The sequence below is a fragment of the Periplaneta americana genome, chromosome 1, assembly GCF_040183065.1.
Source record: "Periplaneta americana isolate PAMFEO1 chromosome 1, P.americana_PAMFEO1_priV1, whole genome shotgun sequence".
Lineage (NCBI taxonomy): Eukaryota > Metazoa > Arthropoda > Insecta > Blattodea > Blattidae > Periplaneta > Periplaneta americana.
In genome coordinates, this window is record NC_091117.1 from 149738274 (window position 1) to 149765115 (window position 26842).

The 26842-nt window shown below is 35.6% G+C and overlaps 1 protein-coding gene across 12 annotated transcripts in view; it reads right to left on the reverse strand.

The window, feature by feature from the left end:
* The window catches only part of LOC138701991 (nose resistant to fluoxetine protein 6-like), a 1327025-nt gene that overhangs the window by 268705 nt on the left and 1031478 nt on the right, over nucleotides 1-26842 (reverse strand). Inside the window, exon 1 of one of the 12 annotated variants that reach the window (XM_069829550.1) lies at nucleotides 22808-22857. The exons of the other annotated variants lie outside the window; for them this stretch is intronic. The gene's annotated coding sequence lies outside the window, so the exon portion shown is untranslated. Of the gene's footprint in view, nucleotides 1-22807; nucleotides 22858-26842 lie in introns of those variants that run through there. 12 annotated transcript variants of the gene reach the window in all.

The following is a 26842-nucleotide window of genomic DNA, read 5'->3' on the forward strand; positions in this document are numbered from 1 at the left end:
ACCTCTGTTCTGCTTCTCCTACCTATGTCTCTGCTTCTACCTCTGCTCTGCTTCTCCTACCTATGTCTGCTTCTACCTTTGCTTTGCTTCTCCTACCTATGTCTGCTTCTACCTTTGCTTTGCTTCTCCTACCTATGTCTGCTTCTACCTCTGCTCTGCTTCTCCTACCTATGTCTGCTTCAACTTTGCTTTGCTTCTCCTACCTATGTCTCTGCTTCTACCTCAGCCCCCCGCTTCGACCTCTGCTCTGCTTCTTCTACCTATGCGTCCGCTTCTACTCCTGCTCAGCTTCTGCTACCAATGTCTCTATTTCTACCTCTGCCACTCCTACCTCTCGTACCTCTGCCTCTTCTTCTACTTCTACGCCGGCCTCCTCTTCTCCTTCCTCTACTCCTACCTTAATATTTTTTCTTCAAGTACTTTACTTTTCTAACTATATTCCATTTAATTCGTTCACTTTCAATTTCCCCCAAATGTCTTTGTATGTCTGATACAATGTATTCAGTCTCATGAAGTCTGTACTTTTAATTCTTTCTGATTACCTCGATGTGGAACTAATATGAAATCTGAAAAGTTAGTTGTCATGCACTATTGAAAATTCAAAACTAGTAAGTTATTGTCTCTGATTTCGTCAACAAGAAAACTAAACTGCTTTCATTTTTCTGCAACATTCCTCATATGCAAAACTGCACATCACAATATAAAATGAAAGAAAGTTTTTTTCTTTTTTCCGATGGCGGGTACTTGACTTACGTCATTCACCCATATGAAACCATTATGTAGACTAATTTACCGACAGACTCGTTGCCCAGGGTGCGTCATAAGGATGCTGACCTACGCTACACCCATGATGAGAGGAGATGATAGATATTTGTTGGGATGCCACAGTAAACCGGAGCTCCCGGAGAAAACTCCTGTGTTACCTGAACCAGTGGCCTGTCCAACACAAGTTATACATCGCGGGTACCGCCGGGGGAATCGAACCCGGATCCACACGATTATAAGTCCAGCGCTCTAGCCACTAGACTACTGTGACGGCACGATCAATGAAAGCCACAGAAATTAAATTATAGTATGACGATAATAGTGAAATGAAAGCGGGAGGACAAATTAAAGTATGTTTAGAACATTATTTTGTCCCACATACGTCTTATCCCATGTCAATAAAATGGTATCTGCGCACAATCAAATCCTGGCCCCATTTAGCGATAATCCGTCAAGTGACTGAACTATGACTAGGTCAATCAAGCAGTTGTGTTAATAGCCCAATATCTGGATTAATATTATGATATTGCTGTGTCCTTCCATATCTGGTTACGATTTTATAAATGGCAACTCGAAGCTAGTTTTACGAGTCGGAACTGGGTGTTACGTAGCTGAATCGATAGATGGTACCAAACACTGAATCACGATACTTACAGGAATGTGGTCTTATGGACTTATTCCTACAATAGGAGTGGAATAACGTCTTCCTAAGAGGGTGCAATGAAAATTTTCATGACACCAAACAATGTACATTTTGAAATAAAATTTAATTACAGTTTAGCAATAAAGGGTGAGAAATTAAAACCCATATGTGAACTATTCAGAGAATAAACAAATCTAAGCCTGTTAAGTCATTTATACTTTCTGCAGTGTGAAGTAAATTAAATGTACATTTTCTATCAATACACATTTTCAGAATCCCGCCACACCTGAACTATAGGAGATGGAACAAACATGCTGCATACGAAATACGTAGAAAATCATGAACTTTCAGAATATGTCATCGGTGTTCACGGTACAGTGAATCTACAAATAACCCAATAAAGAGATGTTGTTACCAAGCTACGCAGGCGTTACGTCACATTGTGTTACGTCATACGTACTTTAATGCATGCAATGTCGAACAAAAGCAATATGAATGGAAAACCACTTTCTTCAAAGGTGCGATATTATCGACTTGTAACTCAGAACTCTCCTAACACCACACTCGCGGCGAAAATGACATTGAAGTGATGTTACACTTTCAAATTTTGCAAACCTACGGAATAATAAGGGTGTAATTGATATTTTGTTATTTGAAGTGTTGTATCAGCGAAGAAGTGTGTTGTGTCAGTGAAGTGTGTTTATGTCAGTGAAGTTCTATAACTTACAGTGGTAGTGCAAAGTATTTGAACAGTGAAATGTTTTTGAAGTGTTAGTGAAATCAGGATAGTGTGAGTGAAATGTTTCATAGTTCCGGTGCAGTGAGTGAATTGATATCGAAATGAGTTGTATTGCTGAAAGGTACTTGTGCATGTATAAACATATCATATACACTTGTGGTTTTTAAGTTCGAACTTAGGGTTAAGATATAAATTAGATTTACTTTAATTAACTATGTTATATGAAGTGATTCATTTAATTTAGGATGCTCCTTGTTAATATTATTATATATTGCTACTATTATTTTATTATTAATATTATGAATTTATTATTAATTGTAATTATTGAGTGTAATTAGTTATCAATGCCACCGGGTATTTACCCCATTTGCAGTGTGAATAAATACATACATTTCACATATTTAGTTCGTTGCCTTGAAGTAAAAGGCATTTTCTTTATTCAGTCGTTTCTAAGTCACAATCTGATTATTTTGTTTGCAAAGAATGATATAAAACTCCTATGTTTAAACATATTCGAACTGATATGAGCTTCTGAAAAATAACTCAGTAACAGTCTACTCAAATGCTTTATATGGAGTGTAGCACTGTATTTGGTAGAACATGGACATTATGAAGAATGGACATTTGAAATGTGGCTATGGAGAAGAATGGAGCGTGTGAAATAGACAGAAAAAGAAGTGAAGCTGTGTTAAAAAGAGTGTGTGAAGAAAGAATACGCCTAATGCTGAAACTGATCAGAAAAATATAAATAAAATTGGCTGGGTCACTGGCTAAGAAAAAACTCCTTGCTGAAGGATGCACTGGAAGGAATGGTGAACGGGAGAAAAGTTCGGGGCAGAAGAAATCAGATGATCGATAACATTAAGATATATGGATCATACGCGGAGACAAACAGTAAGGTGGGAAACAGGGAAGATTGGAGAATGCTGGATTTGTATTGAAAGACCAGCCCTTGGCTATGAATAAATGAATAACATTTGTATCACTCCTGATATAATTTTTGTAGCGATTTTATTTTATGTCTTCCAAAATTGATGAGACTGTACTTCATAGAAACAAAAGTTTCGCGAAGTTGGGAACTTTCGACCATTTCAAAGAATCGTCGCTGCGTTCCAACAGTGTCAGACACGAGCTACCGTTCGTCTCGAGTGCATGCTACCGTGAAAACGGTGCAATCAACAACACGAAAGATAAGGACCCGATGATTTATACGAAAAGTACTTTGAGAGTGGAAAGCAGACTTTCCAATTCTTGACAACCTTGGATAAGAAATTTCACCATCACACCGAAACAAATGTTACGAAGCGATTTAAAAAATGTTGCAACTCGCTGGCATTTGGTATGTCAAAATTTCACCGCATTTATCTTTATCAAGAAAAACTGAACACATGGTATGATTAGTCTTTCCTCGGTAAAAGATTCCGAACGTAAACTTCAAATACTTGGGGTGTACAGGCCTATAAGGAGTAGACTAACATGAGCTGCTACCAGGAAGTCGAAAGGAGGATAGCAATGACAAAGGAAACTTTTAATAGAAAACGAAACATCTTGTGCGGACTTCTGGAAAACAAACTACGAAAGAGACTAGTGAAGTGCTTTTCACGAAGTGTGGTAATGTATGTGGCAGAAACATGGACTTAAGACGACGTGAAGAAAAGCGAATAGATGCATTTGAAATGTAGAAATGGAGAACAATATAATGTGTGAAATGGACAGAAAGATTAAGAAAGGAAGAGTGGGTGAAGAAAGAATTATGCTGAAACTGATCAGGAAGAAGAAAAGGAATTGATTGGGTTACTGGCTGAGAAGAAATTGTCTACTGAAGGATGCACTGGAAGGAATGGTGAACGGGAGAAAAGTTCGGGACAGAAGAAGAAATCAGATGATTGGCGACATTAAGATACAGTACAACATGGATCATAATATATGAGACAAAGAGGAATTCAGAAAATTGGAAAGACTGGAGAAAGCTGAGTTTGCAGTGAAAGACTTGTTCTTGGGAAGAATACAGTACTATCACTGAATGAATGAAATTTTAAAAAGTCCCAAGTGTCATTAAAGAATATTGCATCTATTACCAATAAATTTCATATGGCGGAAATACGTCAATAGGTACGAGTTACATTCTCTTCAATGCAGCGGTTAAGAGTTAGTAAACATCATCATCATCATCATCATCAAATTCACCATCATCACAATCCTTCCCGTTCCTAGTCCAGGTGGTACGTTTCGAAAAACAAAATGAAATCGTCAGACGTTGTAATGGTCTACTATACCTTCTCTTTTCTCCAGGTGGGTAACCCAACATTTTTATAGAGAATTGATTCTGTTGTTATCCAATCAATATAAGTTGTATCCAGTTTTTCAGTAACTTCTGATTACTTATTGTAAAAGTTTTGCATTGACTTTATGGTCTTATAATGTATAACCACTTGTTTTCCTATACGAATTCATTTCTGCTATATTTAATTTTATAAGCCCGCCGAGTTAGCTCTGTGGTAGCGTGTCTGCCTCCAGACTAGCCGCCCTGGTTTCGATTCCCGGCGGGGTCAGAAGTTTTCATGTAAAATTTCTACCTCAGGACTAGGAGAGATGGCGGTGCACAACTTCTAATCACTAGATTGTGCACCAATATGCCTGGGTTAAATCCAAAAACTCTCCGCAGTGCATATGAAGAGAAGGCAAATGTCACTGTTGATAGTGATTCGTCCGCCGGATGGGGACGTTAAGCCTGGCGGCTCTCTTGGTGCTATTCGACAAGAGTAGGCTACGTGCCGGCACCGGGTTTTCCCTTCTCCCTTCCTCATCTTCATCATCATCACTCATTTCAGACACTACACTTACACGAACACTTACACATACACTCACTCTAGTACACGACATAACTCTCCACAGGTCTACACATCATGTACAGTGTGACCGGCCAAAGTGGTGTACAGCTAGAAAATGGGTCACAGTTCTGCCATCTATCCGCAATATGCGGAACCCGAACCACGCAAGCGAAGTGGGTAGGCATTGGATACACACACATATTTAATCTTATTAAATCTTGTTTTCGAAGTGTCTAAATGTCATTATCATGCGGCAGAGCTGAAACTGCTAAGGAATCACATACTTAAGTCTTGTTCTTATTTGAACCTCCTGGATTTGAGAATTTGATCCAATATTCCCAATATTTGTTCGTATTTAATTATTTTTGTTTGTAAAACGTTTTCATCTTCAGATGACAATTGGCATCCGAGGCAGTTCAGTCCATTAAATTTACTTGTTCTAATATATTTATTCTGTTACTATTTTACGGTTTACAGATTGTTACCTAAAAGGCTATAGTTTTACATTTCCAGGCTGAAATATTCATACCAAAATCATTTAGAATATTGTTCAAAAGAAAAATACATATTATTTTCAAAAATAATCTTCCGAATTAGGCATGATCGTATATACAAGACGTATGATTCAACAAGACGAGCAGATATTGTTGTCATTGATAGAAAGAAACAACACAGGAATAATACTAGACCCGACTATCAGGTTTGAAAGAGATGCACAACAGTCAAAACGTACTGCTGTTGAAGAGAGACTGATCTATGAATCTCACATTCCTTATTTTAGCAAGCAATATAACATCATAGCTAATCGTTGGTCAGTACACGGACTTCCTTTTGGAGTTCGTGGTACCACCTCCAAATATACCTATAACCTTTAAGAATCAAAGGGATTCACATTTTACAATGTTGAGAAAATCCTTAGAGCAATTCTAACGGATTCAATTCAAATTTTGCAATTTCATCTCTATTTCAAGTAATATGATTTCACTTCCACTTTAATTTTCTTTTGAATTTATTGTATGTATTTTCATTGTTTCATTGTAAACTTTATTATTATATTTGTTTTCTAGATCCTTGTGGTCACCCTTATTGAAGGAAAGATACTTTTATTTTATAAATCCGATATATATTCTGGGTGATTCACAAGGATTTATCGACCTTTACGGAGCTTATTTCTGAAAACATTTTGAGCAAAAAAGTCATATAAACATAGTTCCTATTATCAATATTTTCAGAGTTACACTAATTTAAAGTTGTTTGTAAAATACGTTTTTTTTTTTTTTTTTTTTTTTTTTTTTTTGAAGGTACTCGTAATGTAATAGAATAATACAAATAGAGAATGAACCATTCAGAAGTATCATTTCTTTAATTGGCAAGTATTATGAAGGTAAAAATGTGCTGTGAACTCCTTAGTTGCTTCGTACAGACATATTTTTATTTTTAATTAGAGAATTACATTATTCTTACGCACTTATCACAACAATTATTACAAATCACACCACTTCCACCGACTTAATTATTTGAGTTCAATTTTGCATCCTAATTTACAGTCTTGGATAGGTTTTATAACACATTTAAAAAAAATGTAGCCGTCCGCTTATATACCTACACACAGCATATGTATAAATGTAGATATTATACTCCTAAATAAGGTAGGCTTAAATATGTCTTCATACACGCCATTGGTTCTCAGGGGAGATACAGGAAGGCAGAAGCCCTATAATTTATTCAACTTGCACTGAAGACCACAATCGGTCTGCCTTGTATCCTCGTAAAGTCCCGGTAGTCCGGAGCCGTTTTGGAATTTATGGCGGTATGAATAATACAGGACTGCTCAAAACAATTAGAAGAATACTATGAAAAACATCTATATTTTTATTGAATAAGGGTAAAGTTAGGCATGAAAACTGCAAGTACATTATTTATTTAATATTATGTAAATCAAAACAAGTAAAATAATTAATTTTAATGTCGATAAAGAGTTTCACACGAAAATGTTACTGAGCGAATGTTCCTCTAATTTTCAGTGTACTTTCATCCACTCCTAAGTGCGTTGCTATATCAACAGAATCAGTTCCTCTCCAATATGTGTATAATGGTGACACGTTTGCAGAACATTCGAATTTTTCATGAAACACTGCTGAACAATTTATTGCGCACAGCAATTCATAAAATAAATCTTTTACAGGATTATATAATATAAAAGGACCTTCAATACACACTGCTCAATTTTTAGACACTAGGATCTATCTCACGTGACACTAAACCAGATGTAGAAATTATCAAGATATCGAGTCTTCTTCTACAGGAAACACAGGACATCACTATCAGAAAGGGAACCTCCAAACCCTAGGCAAGACTTGAACTTAATGTCTAAGAGATTATGACCGTAATAATAATAATAATAATAATAATAATAATAATAATAATAATAATAATAATAATAATAATAATATACAACGGCAGTGCCACAACCACTTCTACCACCACCACCACCACCACCACTACCACCATTATCATTAGAGCCCGGACGTTTAGGCTTTTATAACAGTTAAAATAGGCAGGAAAAAAAGGCAATAACAAGTAAGAAAAAGGTACAATAAATTTTGAAAAAGGCATAATATATTATATCAATAAATTTAAATTATACCAACATAACTCACATTTTTACTTCGTAGTTTACACATGCTGACTTATAAAATACTTTATTTTTCGTGATTAACTTTTTCCACAAACCTTACATAACAAAACTGTTCCATCAGTTGAAAACACATGGACACCAAATTCACTAGCGTAAGCATGAAGTTTACTTTTGAATGGTTTACTGAATTTAGGCATTCTAGCTAACCGATCTTATATCTTCTGTCACCCGACAATAACTGACTGTTTCTCACACACATATCTTTCTCCTTACTTACTTACAAATGGCTTTTAAGGAACCCGAAGGTTCATTGCCGCCCTCACATAAGCCCGCCATCGGTCCCTATCCTGTGCAAGATTAATCCAGTCCCTATCATCATATCCCACCTCCCTCAATATCTTTCTCCTACAATAATAAACACGTGTAGCATAAAATTGTAAAAGTAAGACTTGAAAATATGGAAGCAAACAATTGAAAATTCTACGTGAACAGGCTTAATATTTAAAATTATTAAGCTGATTGTTGGTATTGTGAAGACATGACATATTTTTGTCCATCATTAGGCCTATATATATATATATATATATATATATATATATATATATATATATATATATATTACACCAATAGTATTGAAGCATGATTATTAGCAGATTAAGCACCGAAATAAATTACTCTTATTATTTACTATTGTTACTAAAATGTGTCATTGTTTCAAATATTTAAATTTCATACACATTACATTACAATTAATTAGAAAATTGCAAATAAAAATATTGCTTTAAAATGACAAAAAAAAAGGCAATTATTATTGAATTATTAAGAAACACCTTCAAAAGACAAAATAAACATTGGCTCTATCACTTTGATTTACCCCAAATCACATTTATATCTATGAAAATAATGACTTACTTCCACCCAGTAAAAAAGACATTTTGCCCAACATCCGACCTCTAATTATCATCATAATATTCTCTTTCCCTTTCCAGTCCAAGTTGATCTCAGCATTTAGTCAGAGACATACAGTAATATATTGCCTTTTTCTTAAGGCTTTTTTATACCTTAATGACTTTATTTTAAGCAAAATAGGCTACTTAAATTTCGATCGGCTAATATTAGGTGGATACAGTGAACTATCATGACGTGGAATCAATAGCACAAAGACAAAACACAATATTAATTACAAAGTACAATAATCCAGGCTCTATGCGGGATTCAAACCAAAGCCTGTCGCTTTCACTGAGCGCCAAAGCTGTGTCTTGTTACGCATACCACGCCCAACTGCGTTTCTTTTGTTTGTGAGCAAGTAATAACGACTAATATGTGAAATTACGCAGAATCTTTATATGGCAATGATGTATGAGGACTGAAAAGCTTGAAGACGAGTTCCTTGCTTGAGTGACCGTGAAATTCGACAAGGGTACTAATTCCTGAGCGTCTGACGTTGCCGCCACTTTCACTCTCTGTTGTTCTGGCGCACCACACTCAAGTATTACACACTTGTTTACATGAAGTCTATGCAAAGAATGTAGCCAAATCTAGAGAGACATCTACTCGTAAATATCAGTAGCCTCATTAAAAGCATGTGACAGAAGTGTTTCAGACCTTGTTATGAAGTATTGTCTTTCATTTAATCTCTTCAAAATATTTAGTTCGTTGGTAAATTTCCAGGGAATCATGTGCTTTTCTTTCCCCACGTGGTGTATTTCATCCGACGGGGGACCGAAGTAAATTAAAATTTTTAAATTATGGTTTTTTAACGACGCTCGCAACTGCCGAGGTTATGCCGGTGTGCCGGAATTTTGTCCCGCAGGAGTTCTTTTACATGCCAGTAAATCTACTGATATGAGCCTGTCGCATTTAAGCACATTTAAAGTGCTCATCGATCTGGACCGGGATCGAACCCGCAACCTCGAGCACAGAAGGACTGCGCTACCCATGCCGAAGGAGGGGGGGGGGACGGAAGTAGAAACATCAGGAAGAGAAATAAAATATGATTAGGAAGTCTACGGAACAATATGAAGATGACGAAAACTAAAAGAATGAAGGAGACAAAGAGGAAATAAGAGGATTTAGGAAATGGTGACTATGAGAGAACAAAAGGAATTATGTTGGTGCACTCGTAAATGGATGCTAGAGATAGCCTACATATTACTTTTCTAAACACACGTTATTTTAACAATTAATTAGAGGAGAAAAATTCGCTCCGGCGCCGGGAATCGAACCCGGGTCCTTGGTTCTATGTACCAAGTGCTCTAATCACTGAGCTACGCCGAAGTTCAATCCACAGCATCGGATCGAATCCCTCGCCTCTAGTGTTTTTCCCTTTTCGATCCCCGGCGCCGCCGGAGCGAATTTTTCTCCTCTAATAATAATCATTGTTACCATAACATAATATATTCTGTAGGACAAAAAATTAGTCTTTACGTAAACGTAATTTTGCTTACAGTTGGGGAAAATCTCGGAGTAAACCCCACCCAAGTAATCAGCCCAAGCTAAATTCGAACCCAAGCAGAGCAAAAACTCCGAGCACGAGTCCCGATCGTTACCTGTAGATTACGCTAGTGGGCAAGATGGTAATGACAAGATGAAGATGAAATAATGAGAAAGGAGAAGAGAGAGGTATTTATTAACATTAATTAAGATAAGGGCGGATGCTATGATAATAGTGATACAGGAAATATATTGGGGCTAATACTCGTAATAATATTTACTGATAGTGATAGTGATGATGATGATGATGATGATGATTATGATGATGATGATCATGATGTCGACGACGATGATGATGATGATGGCGATGGCAAAGAGACACATTATGAAGTTAAATGATGATAATGAAGATAAAGAAGAAGATGGCAATGAAAACAATAAAGAATGTAATCAAAGTGGAAATGAATAGAGACGGAGAAAAGAGTATCGTGGTTCTCACAGTATTGATAAATAGGTGAAGGGTATTATTATTATTATTATTATTATTATTATTATTGTTATTATTATTAAGAAAGGGTAAACGTGATCAAGGATGAGAATGGTGACTTGCTTGCAGACGCTCATTCAATCCTGAACAGATGGAAAAACTATTTTGGACAACTACTAAATATACATAGGCCAAATAGAAATGATCGGGACGAAATTGAAATACAAACTGCTGAGCCATTTATACCCGAACCCACACTTTCTGAAGTCGAAATTGCGATAGAAAATCTGAAAAATTATGTCTCCAGGTATCGATCAAATTCCAGCAGAATTAATACAAGAGGCCATTAGGAAAGTCCAAGATAACAGAGAGGGTTTGGAATTGAATGGGTTACATCAGCTGCTTGTCTATGCGGATGACGTGAATGTGTTAGGAGAAAATCCACAAAGGATTAGGGAAAACACGGAAATTTTACTGGAAGCAAGTAAAGAGATAGGTTTGGAAGTAAATCCCGAAAAGACAAAGTATATGATTATGTCTCGTGACGAGAATATTGTACGAAATGGAAATATAAAAATTGGAAATTTATCTTTTGAAGAGGTGGAGAAATTCAAATATCTGGGAGCGACAGTAACAAATATAAATGATACTAGGGAAGAAGTTAAACACAGAATAAATAGGGGAAATGCCTGTTATTATTCGGTTGAGAAACTTTTATCATCCAGTCTGCTTTCAAAAAATCTGAAAGTTAGAATTTATAAAACAGTTATATTACCGGTTGTTCTTTATGGTTGTGAAACTTGGACTCTCACTTTGAGAGAGGAACATAGGTTAAGGGTGTTTGAGAATAAGGTGCTTAGGAAAATATTTGGGGCTAAGAGGGATGAAGTTACAGGAGAATGGAGAAAGTTACACAACACAGAACTGCACGCATTGTATTCTTCACCTGACATAATTAGGAACATTAAATCCAGACGTTTGAGATGGGCAGGGCATGTAGCACGTATGGGCGAATCCAGAAATGCATATAGAGTGTTAGTTGGGAGGCCGGAGGGAAAAAGACCTTTAGGGAGTCCGAGACGTAGAAGGGAAGATAATATTGAAATGGATTTGAGGGAGGTGAGATATGATGATAGAGACTGGATTAATCTTGCTCGGGATAGGGACCAATGGCGGGATTATGTGAGGGCGGCAATGAACCTCCGGGTTCCTTAAAAGCCAGTAAGTAAGTAAGTAAGTAAGTAAGTAAGTAAGCAAGTAAGTAAGTAAGTAAGTATTATTCATTGAGTGTTCTGTTCATGGACAGATCTTTCACTGCAAATCTCGCATTCTCCAAACCTTCCTATGTTCCACTTTTCTCTTTGTATTCTCATATGATCCAAATATATTAATGTAATTATTATTATTATTATTATTATTATTATTATTATTATTATTATTATTATTATTATTATTATTCAGTGTCCTGTCCAAGGACAGATCTTTCATTGCAAACCTAGCATTCTCCAAACCTTCCTATTTTCTGCTTTCCTCTTTGTCTTCTCATATGATTCAAATATCTTAATGTAACTATTATTATTATTATTATTATTATTATTATTATTATTATTATTATTATTATTCATTCAGTGTTCTGTCCAAGGACAGATCTTTCACTGCAAACCTAGCATTCTCCAAACCTTCCTATTTTCTGCTTTCCTCTTTGTCTTCTCATATGATTCAAATATCTTAATGTAACTATTATTATTATTATTATTATTATTATTATTATTATTATTATTATTCATTCAGTGTTCTGTCCAAGGACAGATTTCACTGCAAACCTAGCATTCTCCAAACCTTCCTATTTTCTGCTTTCCTCTTTGTCTCATCATATGATCCAAATATCTTAATGTAACTATTATTATTATTATTATTATTATTATTATTATTATTATTATTATTATTCATTCAGTGTCCTGTCCAAGGACAGATCTTTCACTGCAAACCTAGCATTCTCCAAACCTTCCTATTTTCTGCTTTCCTCTTTGTCTCCTCATATGATCCAAATATCTTAATGTAACTATTATTATTATTATTATTATTATTATTATTATTATTATTCATTCAGTGTTCTGTCCAAGGGCAGATCTTTCACTGCAAACCTAGCATTCTCCAAATCTTCCTATTTTCTGCTTTCCTCTTTGTCTTCTCATATGATCCAAATATCTTAATGTAACTATTATTATTATTATTATTATTATTATTATTATTATTATTATTATTATTATTATTATATTATTATTGCTGTTGTTATTGTTTGCAACTGAAGTATGGTTACGAAGTAATTATGAAGATAATGTGAGAATGAAAATGGCGGGTATGAGGAACAATTACAATATATTAATGAAATCTTGTTGATGATAATGATGATCATTGTTATTATAATTATTATTGCGAGGATGGTGAGGAGGAGAAGCAGAAAAAGAATGGAAAGAAGGATGACGACGGTAATAAACAAGTCAAAAAAAGACAAACTTAACCATATTTGTAGAAGGTTCTTGGTCATCATAAAAGAGACAGATTTCGATTACAAACACATATTAAAGGATTTTTTGAGGTAAACAGAAGTGAAGCGTGTTTCCACCATGTAAATAGACACCAATATCATTTTATCTGGCTTCATTCCAAATAATTATGTCGTAACACCGTTGCTGAATAGTAGTCCGTAATTCAAATGTATCATTAAATAAAGCCATAATACACTGCAGAGTATTACATTGTACACACATAATGCGAAGAATGGTTAGGCAGATTCATTGACATGTTCCAGCAATCGCTCGCAGCTCGCGGCTGCCACACAGTACACAGAGAATCAATTAAACCGGCCGTAACCTGGAGTTGCCTTGCCCTAGCTTGCATGATGACTCTTTTATGGGTTCCGTTATTGCGAGTGCTAATAATCAGCATTTCACTTAAGAGCTGTTGTTCTACTGTCAGCACCGTGACACAACTGCTGGCACCAAGCCCCGAATCTAAAGGAGGAGTACCGGACGAGGAGAACACTGTCCCAGATATTGCAGTGGCACAGAACAACCTGCAAGGAATTATATTAGTTTTATAAACTGTTCCGAACCTATTACGACAACATCCAAACAGGATTCAGTAAGATTTCCATTAGAACTTAAAACGTCAGAACTAAAATATTAAAATATCTCGTAGGAAATCAACACCTTTATTTTTTTTAATACTAATGTGTGAAGAACTAAAGATTCAACTTAATCATATGAAAACAGCACCAAGATTTTCTTTACTACCACTACCACTACCACTACCGATACTGATATTACTAAAACTCCTGATCCTGATACTATTACTGACGATACTACTACTGCTACTACTACTATGATGCTACTACTGCTACTATTAGTACTGCTACTACTACTAATGCTACTACTGCTACTATTAGTGCTGCTGCTCCTACTGATGCTGCTACTACTACTGATGATACTAGTGCTGCTGCTACTACTACTGATACTACTAATATTAGTACTGATGATACTAGTGCTGCTACTACTACTACTACTACTACTACTACTACTACTACTACCACCACTGATGATGACACTATGCTACTATTGACGATACTACTACTACTACTACTACTACACTATTGCTGACACTACTACTGCTGATATTACAACCACTACCACTACTAATACCACTACTGCCACCACCACCACTACTACTAGTACCACTACTACCGCTACTGCCACCACCACCACTACCACCATCATCACCACCACCAGTACGGAAGTTAGTACCAAGAATTTCTTTAACATTAGAAGTTTGAAAAAATAAAAAAGTGCAACAATATCATAGGAAATTAGCACCACGATTTCTTTAACTCTAGAATTGTGAAGAAATAGAATATTCAACAACATCATAGGAAGTCAGCACCACAAATAGAAGAACAATTTCACGCTTTCCAACGAAATTTTGGAAATCTCTCTCCCTGCCGACATCTATTTTAAAAGATGTAACTATTGCCACTATCAGGGGTTCCCTACTAATGCTCTACAAAAACAATATTGTTATTATCTATATTAATTATTTACTTTATCAGAATTTTTCCATTGTTGTAAATTTGAAGTTACTTCAGCTTAACAATGTATTATATTTAATACATTTTCTAAACTTATTAATTTAATGTATCTGGTATGCTTTGTCTACGAGCAACCTCGAAATTTGAGGAAGCAATAACATAAAATAGCATTAAAAGTGCGGAGAAGTGAAACAAATTAACAATACTGTAGAAAATCAGCATCATGATTTCCCTTAACACAAAGTATGTAGACTAAAAAATTAACAATAACTTAGGAAATCAGCATCACGATTTCCCGTAACACTGAAAGTGTGGAAACTAACAAATTAACAATACCGTAGGAAATCAGCATCACGATTTCCCTTAACATTGAAAGTGTGGAAGCTAAAAAATTAACAATACCTTAGGATATCAGAATCACGATTTTACTTAACAATGAAAGTGTGGAAGCTAAAAAATTAACAATACCTTAGGATTTCAGCATCACGATTTTCCTTAACACTGAAAGTGTGGAAGCTGAAAATTTAACAATACCTTAGGATATCAGCATCACGATTTTCCTTAACACTGAAAGTGTGGAAGCTAAAAATTTAACAATACCTTAGGATATCAGCATCACGATTTTCCTTAACACTGAAAGTGTGGAAGCTAAAAAATTAACAATACCTTAGGATATCAGCATCACGATTTTCCTTAACACTGAAAGTGTGGAAGCTAAAAATTTAACAATACCTTAGGATATCAGCATCACGATTTTCCTTAACACTGAAAGTGTGGAAGCTAAAACATTAACAATACCTTAGGATATCAGCATCACGATTTTCCTTAACACTGAAAGTGTGGAAGCTAAAAAATTAACAATACCTTAGGAAATCAGCATCACGATTTCCCTTAACACAAAGTGTGGAGACTAAAAATTTAACAATAACTTAGGAAATCAGCATCACGATTTCCCATAACGCTGAAAGTGTGGAAACTAACAAATTAACAATACCGTAGGAAATCAGCATCACGATTTTCCTTAACACTGAAAGTGTGGGGACTAAAAAAATAACAATACCATAATGGAATCAGTATCAAGATTTTCTTTAACTTTTAAAATGTGGGGGAGGAGGGGGAACTAACAAAATCAACAATACCAAAGGAAATCAGCAACATGATTTTCTTTAACTCTAGAAGGGTGAAGAAATAATGTAAAATATTCAACCTCATAAAGATTCAGCACCACGACTTTAACATTAAACATGTGGAATACTACAAATTTCAACATTATCATGGGACGTTAGCACAAAGATTTTCTTTAACACTAAAAATGTCGAGAACTAAAAAGTTCAGCAATACTATGGGGTATCAGCACCACGATTTTCTTAAAACTCTGAAAGTGTGTGTGTATGTGTGTGGAGGGAGGGAGGGGGAAATCAATATCATAGGAAATCAACATAAATAAATTTGTTTCATTCAAATTGAAGATTAAAGCTGTCTGTATTCGGTTCTCATTACTTAACAGTAGTGTGAAAACTGTCACTATACCTGAAGCGAGAGTTCACTATTAAACGGAAATATTAATATCTTTTTTAATGTATGTGAGTCGGGCCCAACGATTTAGGGTCATTATAGCCGAATGTTCACTATAACCAAGTTCACTATATCCAGAGTTGACTGTATATTGGAGCAACAGTAACAAATATAAATGACACTTGGGAGGAAATTAAACGCAGAATAAATACGGGAAATGCCTGTTATTATTCGGTTGAGAAGCTTTTGTCATCTAGTCTGCTCTAAAAAAGCTCAGAGTTAGAATTTATAAAACAGATATATTACCGATTCTGTATGGTTGTGAAACTTGGACTGTCACTTTGAGACAGGAACAGAGATTAAGGGTGTTCGAGATTAAGGTGTTTAGAACAATATTTGAGGCTAAGAGGTATGGGCGAATCCAGAAATGCATATAGAGTGTTAGTTGGGAGACCGGAGGGAAAAAGACCTTTAGGGAGGCCGAGACGTAGATGGGAGGATAATATTAAAATGGATTTGAGGGAGGTGGAGTATGATGATAGAGACTGGATTAATCTTGCACAGGATAGGGACCGCTGGCGGTCTTATGTGAGGGCGGCAATGAACCTTCGGGTCCCTTAAAAGCCATTTGTAAGTAAGTAAGTAAGTAAGTAAGAGGGATGAAGTTACAGGAGAATGGAGAAAGTTACACAACGCAGAACTGCACGGATTGTATTCTTCACCTGACCTAATTAGGAACATTATATCCAGACGTTTGAGATGGGCAGGGCATGTAGCACGTATGGGTGACTCCAGAAATGCATATAGAATATTAGTTGGGAGATTGGAGGGAAAAAGACCTTTGGGGAGACAAAGACGTAGATGGGAGGATAATATTAAAATGGATTTGAGGGAGGTGGGATATTATTGTAGAGACTGGATTAATAATAATAATAATAATAATAATAATAATAATAATGATTTATTTAACCTGGCAGAGTTAAGGCCATACGGCCTTCTCTAACACTCAACCAGGAGTAAAGACTGCGTTACAAAAACACTACAAATTAACAAATTACACTACAATTTTACACACAAAACTGAATAAGATAATAATAATAATAATAAAAAATAAACAACAAATAAGAAGAAATCAGACATAATATATAACATACAGAAAGAAAGAAAAAAGCATAATAATATGTGAACAGCAGGTCAAAATAAATGAGGCATACAAAAAAAAAGACAATTATTCATAATAATAATAATAATCTTGCTGAGGATAGGAACCGACGGCGGGCTTATGTGAGGGCGACAATGAAACTCTGGGTTCCTTAAAAGGCATAACTAAATAACCAAGAGGAATGAAGTTACAGGAGAATGAAGTAAGTTACACAATGCAGAACTGTGCGCATTGTATTCTTCATTTCACATAATTAGGAACATTAAATCCAGACATTTGAGATGGGCAGGGCATGCAGCACGTATGGGTGACTGCATAAATGCATATAGAATATTAGTTGGGAGACCGGAGGGAAAAAGACCTTTGGGGAGACAAAGACGTAGATGGGAAGATAATATTAAAATGGATTTGAGGGAGGTGGGATATTATTGTAGAGACTGGATTAATCTTGCTGAGGATAGGAACCGACGGCGGGCTTATGTGAGGGCGGCAATGAAACTCTGGATTCCTTAAAAGACATAGCTAAATAAGCAAGAGAAATGAAGCTACAGGAGAATGAAGTAAGTTAAAGTAGCCACGTTCAATTAGTAGGCTAGCGGTGTCAAAGAGGACGGAAGCTTTGTAGTTTCAATAATTTTAATTATGTCGCTGTCCATTGTCGTCGTTAAGTCTTTTGAAGGCCGCTCCATTGTCGTCGTCAAGTCTTTTGAAGGCCGCTCCAATACTCCACGCGGAGTTGCAAATTTTAGAAGTGTGTCTTGTTCTAGTTCACAGTGAAAATTAATTATATTACAGTTCAGTGTATAATAAAAATGTGGAGGCCGTGGGAAGCGAGTGAAGTGTCGGAACCGATACCCATGAACGTCAATAACGACGATGGTAATAATAATAATAATAATAATAATAATAATAATAATAATAATATTATTATTATTATTATTATATCAGAGTTAAATAACAATTCAAATTCAAAAGCTAGACCAAAATTATGTAAGCAGTGTCAAACGTTTGTGTGCAATGTTCACACGTATGTTCTGAAAAACAATTTAGGTCAAGGAAAAATTTCGGAGACATCTAAAATTCTTAAATTAAATATAAATACTGTAAGTAAAATTGTAAAAAAGGGACCTAAGACACCTAAAAAGCGTGGACACAAAGTCACAAAATTTAATAAAGTAGATGGTTTTACGTGTGATTACATTCGCCGTGAAATATATACTTCTTACAATAAGGGCCAATCCTTAACAATAAAAGAATTTTATTACAAAAAGTCAAACTTTCCGGTTTTCTTTATGAAGAAACATTTAATTATTTCTTTAAATAATTAATTTAAAATAAATAATATAAATAATATAAATAATCTTCAAATTAACTCATGCTTTGAGCAATTAAGCCTAGCCCATATCCATGTTATATTAATATATAGCAGCAACAAACAAGACGTGGCAACGTCGCATTTTTATTTTATTATCGGTGCATGCAATAAAGACCTACAAGTTTTAAAAGGAATGCCGCTGCCTAATAATTAAACGAGGCAACTTTACACAATGCAGAACTGTACGCATTGTATTCGTCACCTAACACAATTAGGAACATTAAATCCAGACGTTTGAGATGGACAGACATGTAACACACATGGGTGACTCCAGAAATTCATAATTTATAGTGTTAGTTGGGAGACCGGAGGGGAAAGGACCTTTGGGGAGACCGAGACGTAGGTAGGACGATAGTATTAAAATGGATTTGAGGGAAGTCGAGTCTGATATTAGGGACTGGATTAATCTAGCTGAGGACGGTAATGCGAGGACGGCAAAGAACCTGCGGGTTCTCTAAAAGTCATTTGTAAATAAGCTGGGGAAAACCTTGTAAAAAGCCAGGTATTCAGTCCGAGCGGGAATCGAACCCACCTCCGAGCGCAGCTTCGGATCAAGAAGCAGAATGCGCTTACTGTCACAGCTACGCCGATGTCTAATACTAGTCACACTACAGTATACGTCTCTGAAGCAATCCGCCACTGTTGAAAGTTGTTTGCTTGAATAAGAGTCTAGTTCAAGAACTATAAACTCACTTACCTTAGTCTTGAAAAAACTCATTAAGTGCAAGATATTCACCGATAAATGCCAAGTGAAACATAGGACACATGCCAATACATACAGAACTAACCTGATTGATTGCATAATGTTTGTTTTTCTTCCTTATATCTCTTCACTTTCTGTAGGATCAGAGCCAAACGATTTGCATAGAAAGAATGTTCGCCTAGCCCTAGTGTATTGTTCCAAGTCAGGGACACAGGCTGCATTGTTAAGAAATTATGAAATATAGTACGCAAGTAAGCAACAGTATACTATAGGATTAACGGACAGTCGCTTGCTCAAAAATGTCCCACAAAACAAACATCACGTAAGACCTACAGGAATATCAAGCAACATCAATCGCACACAGCAAGTACGTACAGTTGACTCTCCTAAGTTCGACTGAACAGAATTGAAAGTTCTGTCCAATAAGGGTAGTGGGTGTGGCAGCAATCTCAAAACCTGAGTCAGAATATGTACACACCATATCTCATATTGTTCACGCCTTTCCTAACAATTCAGTTCCCGTATCATGTTGCGAATGACAATGTTTCTACAGAGTGTCTCAAAAAGATTGTAATATCTTCGTGCCATTGTAGAAACATTTGAAGTCGTTTTAAATAGAGAATGTATGTCCCCTGAAACCCCATTTCATAGATATCTTATTTTGCAATAACATTCAATGCTATGTAATGATTTCTATAACCCAAAATTGGCCTTCATTTCATAGGTAGGTCTAGGCCTACTTCGGCTGTTACTTTGCTCCAAGAACTAAATCTCTCTTGATAAGAATGTTTAATTAATTTTGTAACTTCATTTCTTCCATCGTCTGTGGCTCAAACTCTAACGCGCTTGACTTCTATCGAGATGGCCCAATATTACAGCAATTAAACTGAAGGAAAGTTCACAAGATAATAAGCCAGAGAAAGCAACATACAGGGTGTTAAAAAAAGGTACCCACTATTTTCGGAGGCGCTAGTATGTATCAAAACAAGAAAATAATGTCTAATAAACATGGGTCCTACAAAACATACTTTCTGAGATCTGAACATTTGTTCGTACGAGGTGCTCAATGTGACGTCCATTTATGGCAATGCATTTTTCTGCCATACAATGCAGCAGACTACTAGATAATCATACCGTAGTTGACACCCCTGGTATGGAATACTGATACATCAAGGAATACTGACAACAAAAGTTTGATTGTGGATATGAACGGGGTTCAGCAGAGGTGGCGTTGTGAATTTTGGTAATCGGCATGTGTGGGCTGATGAAAATTCCCTTGCAGTTGAAGAAACAAGGCATCAGCACCGATTCTCAATCAACTTATGGGCAGGCGTTCTTGGCGATAGATTAATAGGGCCATACATGCTACCACAGAGATTAACTGGGGCTCGTTAACAGAACTTTCTTATTAACGCATTGGCTATGTAGTTCATGCACGATGGCACACCAGCACATTTTCTTCGCAATGTGCGTGAACACCTTACGCTGACATTTCAGGACCGCTGGATTGATCGGGGAGGCCCCACACCTTGGCCTGCTCGTTCTCCAAACCTAAATCTTCTAGACTTTTCGTTATGGTAAATTTCAAAGAGTGCGTGATTCCTTACACCGAAGGGCAAAAGAATGCATTGCCATAAATGGACGTCACATTGAGCACTTCCTATAAACAAGTGTTCAGATCTCAGAAAGTATATGTTGTAGGACCCATGTTTATTAGATATTATTTTCTTGTTTTGATTCACACTAGCACCTGCTAAAATATTGGATACTTTTTAACACCCTGTATATTAACTATGTGACCATTTAAAATAATTTTGGACTCAACTTTTTTCATAATCACGTAATTACGTATTTCACTTAGCCTATGTTTCAGTTTTCATTTAAACATGAATTATCGAATTTAAAACTGCAGTCAAATAATACTAAGTTAATTATATAATAGTTTAATATACGTACTATCTGAGGAAATAAAGATAATGAAATTCCGAGATACAAGCTACATAGATAAGATAAAATAGTAAATTAAAAATAATAGTATGATAAGTAATTATTACATGTTACTCAGAAGTCACAGACAGGACGTATAACTCTATGTAACTGTAATTCCACGAAGTGATAGCATTAACAAGTTGACATAGCTGCGAGAACCGATCGAGAAGTAGAAGCGACGAACGCAAATACAAATCTGCTTAGGGGTACGATTCTACGGCGTAGCAGAATATTCCCTCGGTGATCGTAAAAGCAGTGTCGAAACTAGACATTATGTCAATATTTTAAAAATCAATGAAAATCGAGAGCTGGAAACGAAACTGGTACGGGCATAATTTGTACTGAGAATGGACACCAGCATCTCTCCTAAACTACCTGGTTCAACAGAAAGATGTACCGAGTATACGCTGTGTACAATAGCTTATAACAGGTATACACTAATCAGATACATCCGGCAGAACTTTTCCGTCAGTACTGTCGCACTTCAATTACTTATTAGTAGAGCCCGGATGTTTAAGCATTTATAACAGTTAAAATAAGCAGGCAAAAAAAAGGCAATAAAACGTAAAAAAAGGGCACAATAATCTTTGAAAAAGGCATTATAAATTTTTAAAAGGCATAATATATTTTAACAATAAATTTAAATCATATCAACATAGCTCACATATTTACTTCCTAGGTGACACATGTTGACTTAGAAAATCCTTTTTTTTTTTCGTGCTCAACTGTCTTTTCACAAACCTTACACAATAAAAATGATCCATCGGTTGAAAACACATGGACACCAAATTCACTAGCATAAGCATGAAGTTTACTTTAGGCATTCTAGCTAACCGATCCTTCTGTCACCCGACAATAACTGACTGTTCTTCACTCACGTTTCTTTCTCCTACAATAATAAATACGTATAGCACACAATTGTAACAGTAAGATTTGAAAATATGAAAGCAAACAATTATTGAAAATGATATGTGACAACTTCTGTGAGAACGACCTTAATATTTAAAATTATAAAGCTGATTGTTCCTATCGTGAAGACATGACAATATTATATTTGTAACTGTGGATTGTCGATCATTATTCATATTACACCAATACTATTAAAGCACGATTATTAGCAGATTAAGCACCGAAATAAATTACTTTTATTTACTATTGTTAGTAAAGTTAGTCATTGTTTCAAATATTAAAATTGCATACACATTACATTACAATTAATTAGAAAATTGCAAATAAACAAGAAATATTGCTTTAAAATGACGAAAAAGACATTTTTAGTAAGAAACATCTTAAATAGGCAAAATAAAAATTGGCCCTATTAGTTTGATTTACTGTACTCGAAATCACATTTATATCTATGCAAATGATGATTCACTTCTACCCAGTAAAAATGGCATTTTGCCGAACATCCGAGCTCTATAAAAATATTCCAATGGTACTCACCATTACATCAGACGTCCGAAGTTTTCTCCCTCTGCTATTATGCATAAGTCCTGTAAGAGTGCAAGAGACTACGTTAAGTTCATTTCGGTATACTGCAAAAATATCTTCACAAATTCTTCCTTTGGTGAACATTAATCGGAATTTTACTTGCCTTCATTTGAATGATATTCTCTGAAACACACCTTTTTCCCCCTTTGTTTCGTTGTGATAACCTACTTTAAGACCTTACTATAGCTGAATTTTCATTTGGTGCATTCGAGATTACATGGATTGCTTGCGTCCTACGTTTTGTTTAAATATAAGTCACAGGGAATACCATGTGTTTACACAGTTTCACTAACTTAACTGTTTTTAATGCTGAAACGTGGGCCTATTTCTCTGCATAAATAATTATTAAGAAATTTCCTTCTGCAAAATATGTAAGAATTATATTTTTTGTACTTAATGTTGTAAATGAACTTTCTTAAAAATTTTATCGAATTTTCACCATGTTACACAATGAAGCACGCACACAGCAATAAACGTGTCAAACTAGCACGACACTCACAACTCAACTGGATACGGACGGTTATGGCACGAGATGTAATGATGTTATAATGATGACTGTTGAAAATTACTGACGATAGAGTGATAATATAAGGTCACCGTTTTCATTCATCTGGAGAACATGTTTTCATTATGGTCAGTGTGTAACAATAAGATATCAAAATATTGATGAAATCTACAGAAAAATGGGAGCAGAGAAGGCAAAAAAAAACAACTTAGCAATTGGTTTGAATTATAGATAATGAAAAGGCTAGATAAACGCATAATTAAGTATCCAGAAAGTAAGTCATCATTATCATCATTATGTTTCTTTGAACAATTGAAATAAAACCTCGAGCGTTATGCTAACTTATTCCATTTTCTATCCCTTGCATGGATTACTTTCAACATAGGATCGATTTCTATCGGCCTCATTTGACCCTCTATATATGAGGTTATAATAATATTAGATCGATTTACGATTGAATGACACACGCAGAATATAGGGTAAAGGTTGGTAATACTGTGATACGAGTAATATTGTGATAGATCGTTTTGAGAATTTATAACAATTTCACTGAGCAAGAGAAGGATCGGTTATGTGCAGAAACTTGTCCACGAACATTCCCTTAATAGATTGACGCACAAAACCGATCTTCCTCTCGCTCAGTAAAATTGAAATAAATTCTCAAAAATAAGTATCACAATATTACCAACCTTTATCCCTTATTTTAATTGAAATTTTCAAGAAATGAAATCTTAATGTTGGTTACAGATGCACTGCCTCTTGAAAGGAGGAAAATATGGAGAAAGTCCCATTCCGTTTAGAAGAAATGTATAACCTAATTAAGATGAGGAGAAAAAATTAACATGTTTCTTTGTGTTGGGCTAATGAATTCTTGAGAACAGCTACAATGTCTTCATGCCATCATCCTCACGTTCTACAATCATCCTCAGTGCATTGAATGTCGGATTTTACAATAAACAACGTATTGCAATCTTATAAGTTCTTGAACATCTCTTTCTTGCCTCGTTTTCAGTCTTTTTTAACTCCAAAGCTATCTACTATAAATTGAGAATGATCGCTCGATATGGATTTCGTGCAAGACCACCAATTATTGTGTAGGTACGGTTGGCCTACGAGAAATCTAACAATTACTGTATTTCCATTCAGCTCCTTTCGCCTTCATCAATTTACATCCCATATTGATTAATAAAATTATACTTCACCAGTTCAAAGTACAGTAAGCGAATTATAATTATTTTGGATGAGGCAGTACATCTATTATCAGGTAGTACATCTCACGTGACATGTGCCAGAGGAAGAACAATTTTGTTTGTATACATCGTAAGTTTGATTAATGAAATACGTTACTAGTCAGCGATGTATGAAATAGAGGGGGGGGAAAGAACTGGCTACCCTACTCCATTATCTCCTGGCTTAGGTGCCTCATGAATAATGCCTTATTGGTGTCACTTATGAAGTTCCATCCGACAGTTGACTAAACAACAAGACAAACACCTTGTCGAGGAGAAGACAAGAAGATGTATATGTGTAGACTACATTTTATTTTCGTAAATTTAGTATATTATCGGGTTTTATAAACTTTTTGGGACAACTGGATACTACGCACGGTAGACTAACGGTCGGTAGTCGACGTTGCTAGCTGGCCAGTAGTCACCGGGCCGTACCGAGCCGTGTCAAACTAAAGACAATCGAAATGGTGGTAATAAAATTTGCGACTATATTCTTAAATAATTCACTCCATTAGTCAGTGCAAGGTTTATGCGGTACATCGGCGATGTTTTGAATGCACCAAATGAAAATTCAGCTGTAGTAAGGTCTTAAAGTAGGTTATCACAACGAAACAAAGGGGGAAAAAAGGTGTGTTTCAGAGAATATCATTCAAATGAAGGCAAGTAAAATTCCGATTAATGTTCACCAAAGCGTTAAGTACGTAATTATGACCGCGTTGCCGTTTTATTTGTGGCCTAGAGAAAATAACTCGTCTTTTCCGAAGAAAACTTTAGCGGCCATGAAATTATTCATCATATTTTTGTTTATCAATATTACGAAACAAAAACTATCATAAGGACCATGATCAACAGGATCATCTTGGCTGTCTGCGCATGCGCGGACTTGGTTAATAAAAACCTAAACTAACCAAACCTGATCTTCGTATAATATGTAAAGCCCGGTTCCCACGGTGCTTGTTTCTGTGATGGATTCCAAGCTGCGAGCGCTGATGCTACCCTGCGTGCTCACTTGCTGGAAATAATGCGCTCTGGTGGCTAGCTTGCTGGATTTCGAGATTAGGTTGCTTGCTATTTTTCGTGTTGGTTTCAAACAATTGCTGTTCTTTCCATTTCAGAGAGGATAATAATCTCTTAATTTTATTGTCAGTTAAGTTTGTTTATACTTCCAAAGATATCTGACGAGAATTTATAATTTTATGTTGCTAAAAACTCAGAGTGTGAAATGAATGGAATTCTTGATTTATAACTCAGCGAGACAAGTTTAATTCCGGGTTTTCTATAGCACGCGACATTAAAAGTTCTTTTTACGAAAAAAAAAAAAAAATGGAAATATGATTTAATTTTCAGAGTCAAGGCAGTTTGAAATGCGAAGAATTCATATAGGACAGTAGTGTCAGAGTTGTAAGCTCCAAAACCGGTTGTGGAGCTAGAGAGTGCAGTCGGAGCGTGAACTTGTTTATGTCTGTGGAAACACCGGAGCACGCAACGAGTCATAGTGGAGCGAACCGCTCCGTTTAGTCTCTGACAACGCTGATATAGGATGTCAGTTGACTTGAAAACATGTCAGAAAATAAAAATTGGAAAGAATTGATAGGTGTAGATAACCTAAAAGTGATTACCATATATATACATATATATTATATAATACATAAAATAAAGACAAGTTTAATTCCGGGTTTTCTATAGCACGCGACATTAAAGATTCTTTTTACGAAAAAAGAAAAAGTGAAAATATGATTTAATTTTCAGAATCAAGGCAATTTGAAATGCGAAGAATTGTGATAAAAGTGTTGAAAATTGGTTTATAGCGTCACATTGGCAGTGATAAAAGTGTGCAATATTCGTTCAGTGGCGGTGAATACTCTATCTTGTCCAAATTAACTTAACCTAATCTCATCTGTTACATATTCATATATGCAAGGCATATGAAAAGCCTAAACTAACCTAACCTGTCATAGATTCCCGCCCTGGAGAACTCATAAAAATTCAAGTTGGAAGTTTCACTGTCGCGTACTATAGAAAATCCAAATAAACTAAAAATATTGGGAAATATATAAGACTTGCAAGCCAAGAGTAGCCCCTCAGCAATTTCATTCGTGTTAAATTCTGTGTCTCCAAAATCCGAGATAAACAAGAAATATTCCAGCAAGCTAATAAAATCCAAGAACGTGATAACACTAACCAAAGTAAAGGCACAGTCTAGTATATACAATCACGAAGCTTGAGTTGTTGAGGATACTGGGAACAATAAAT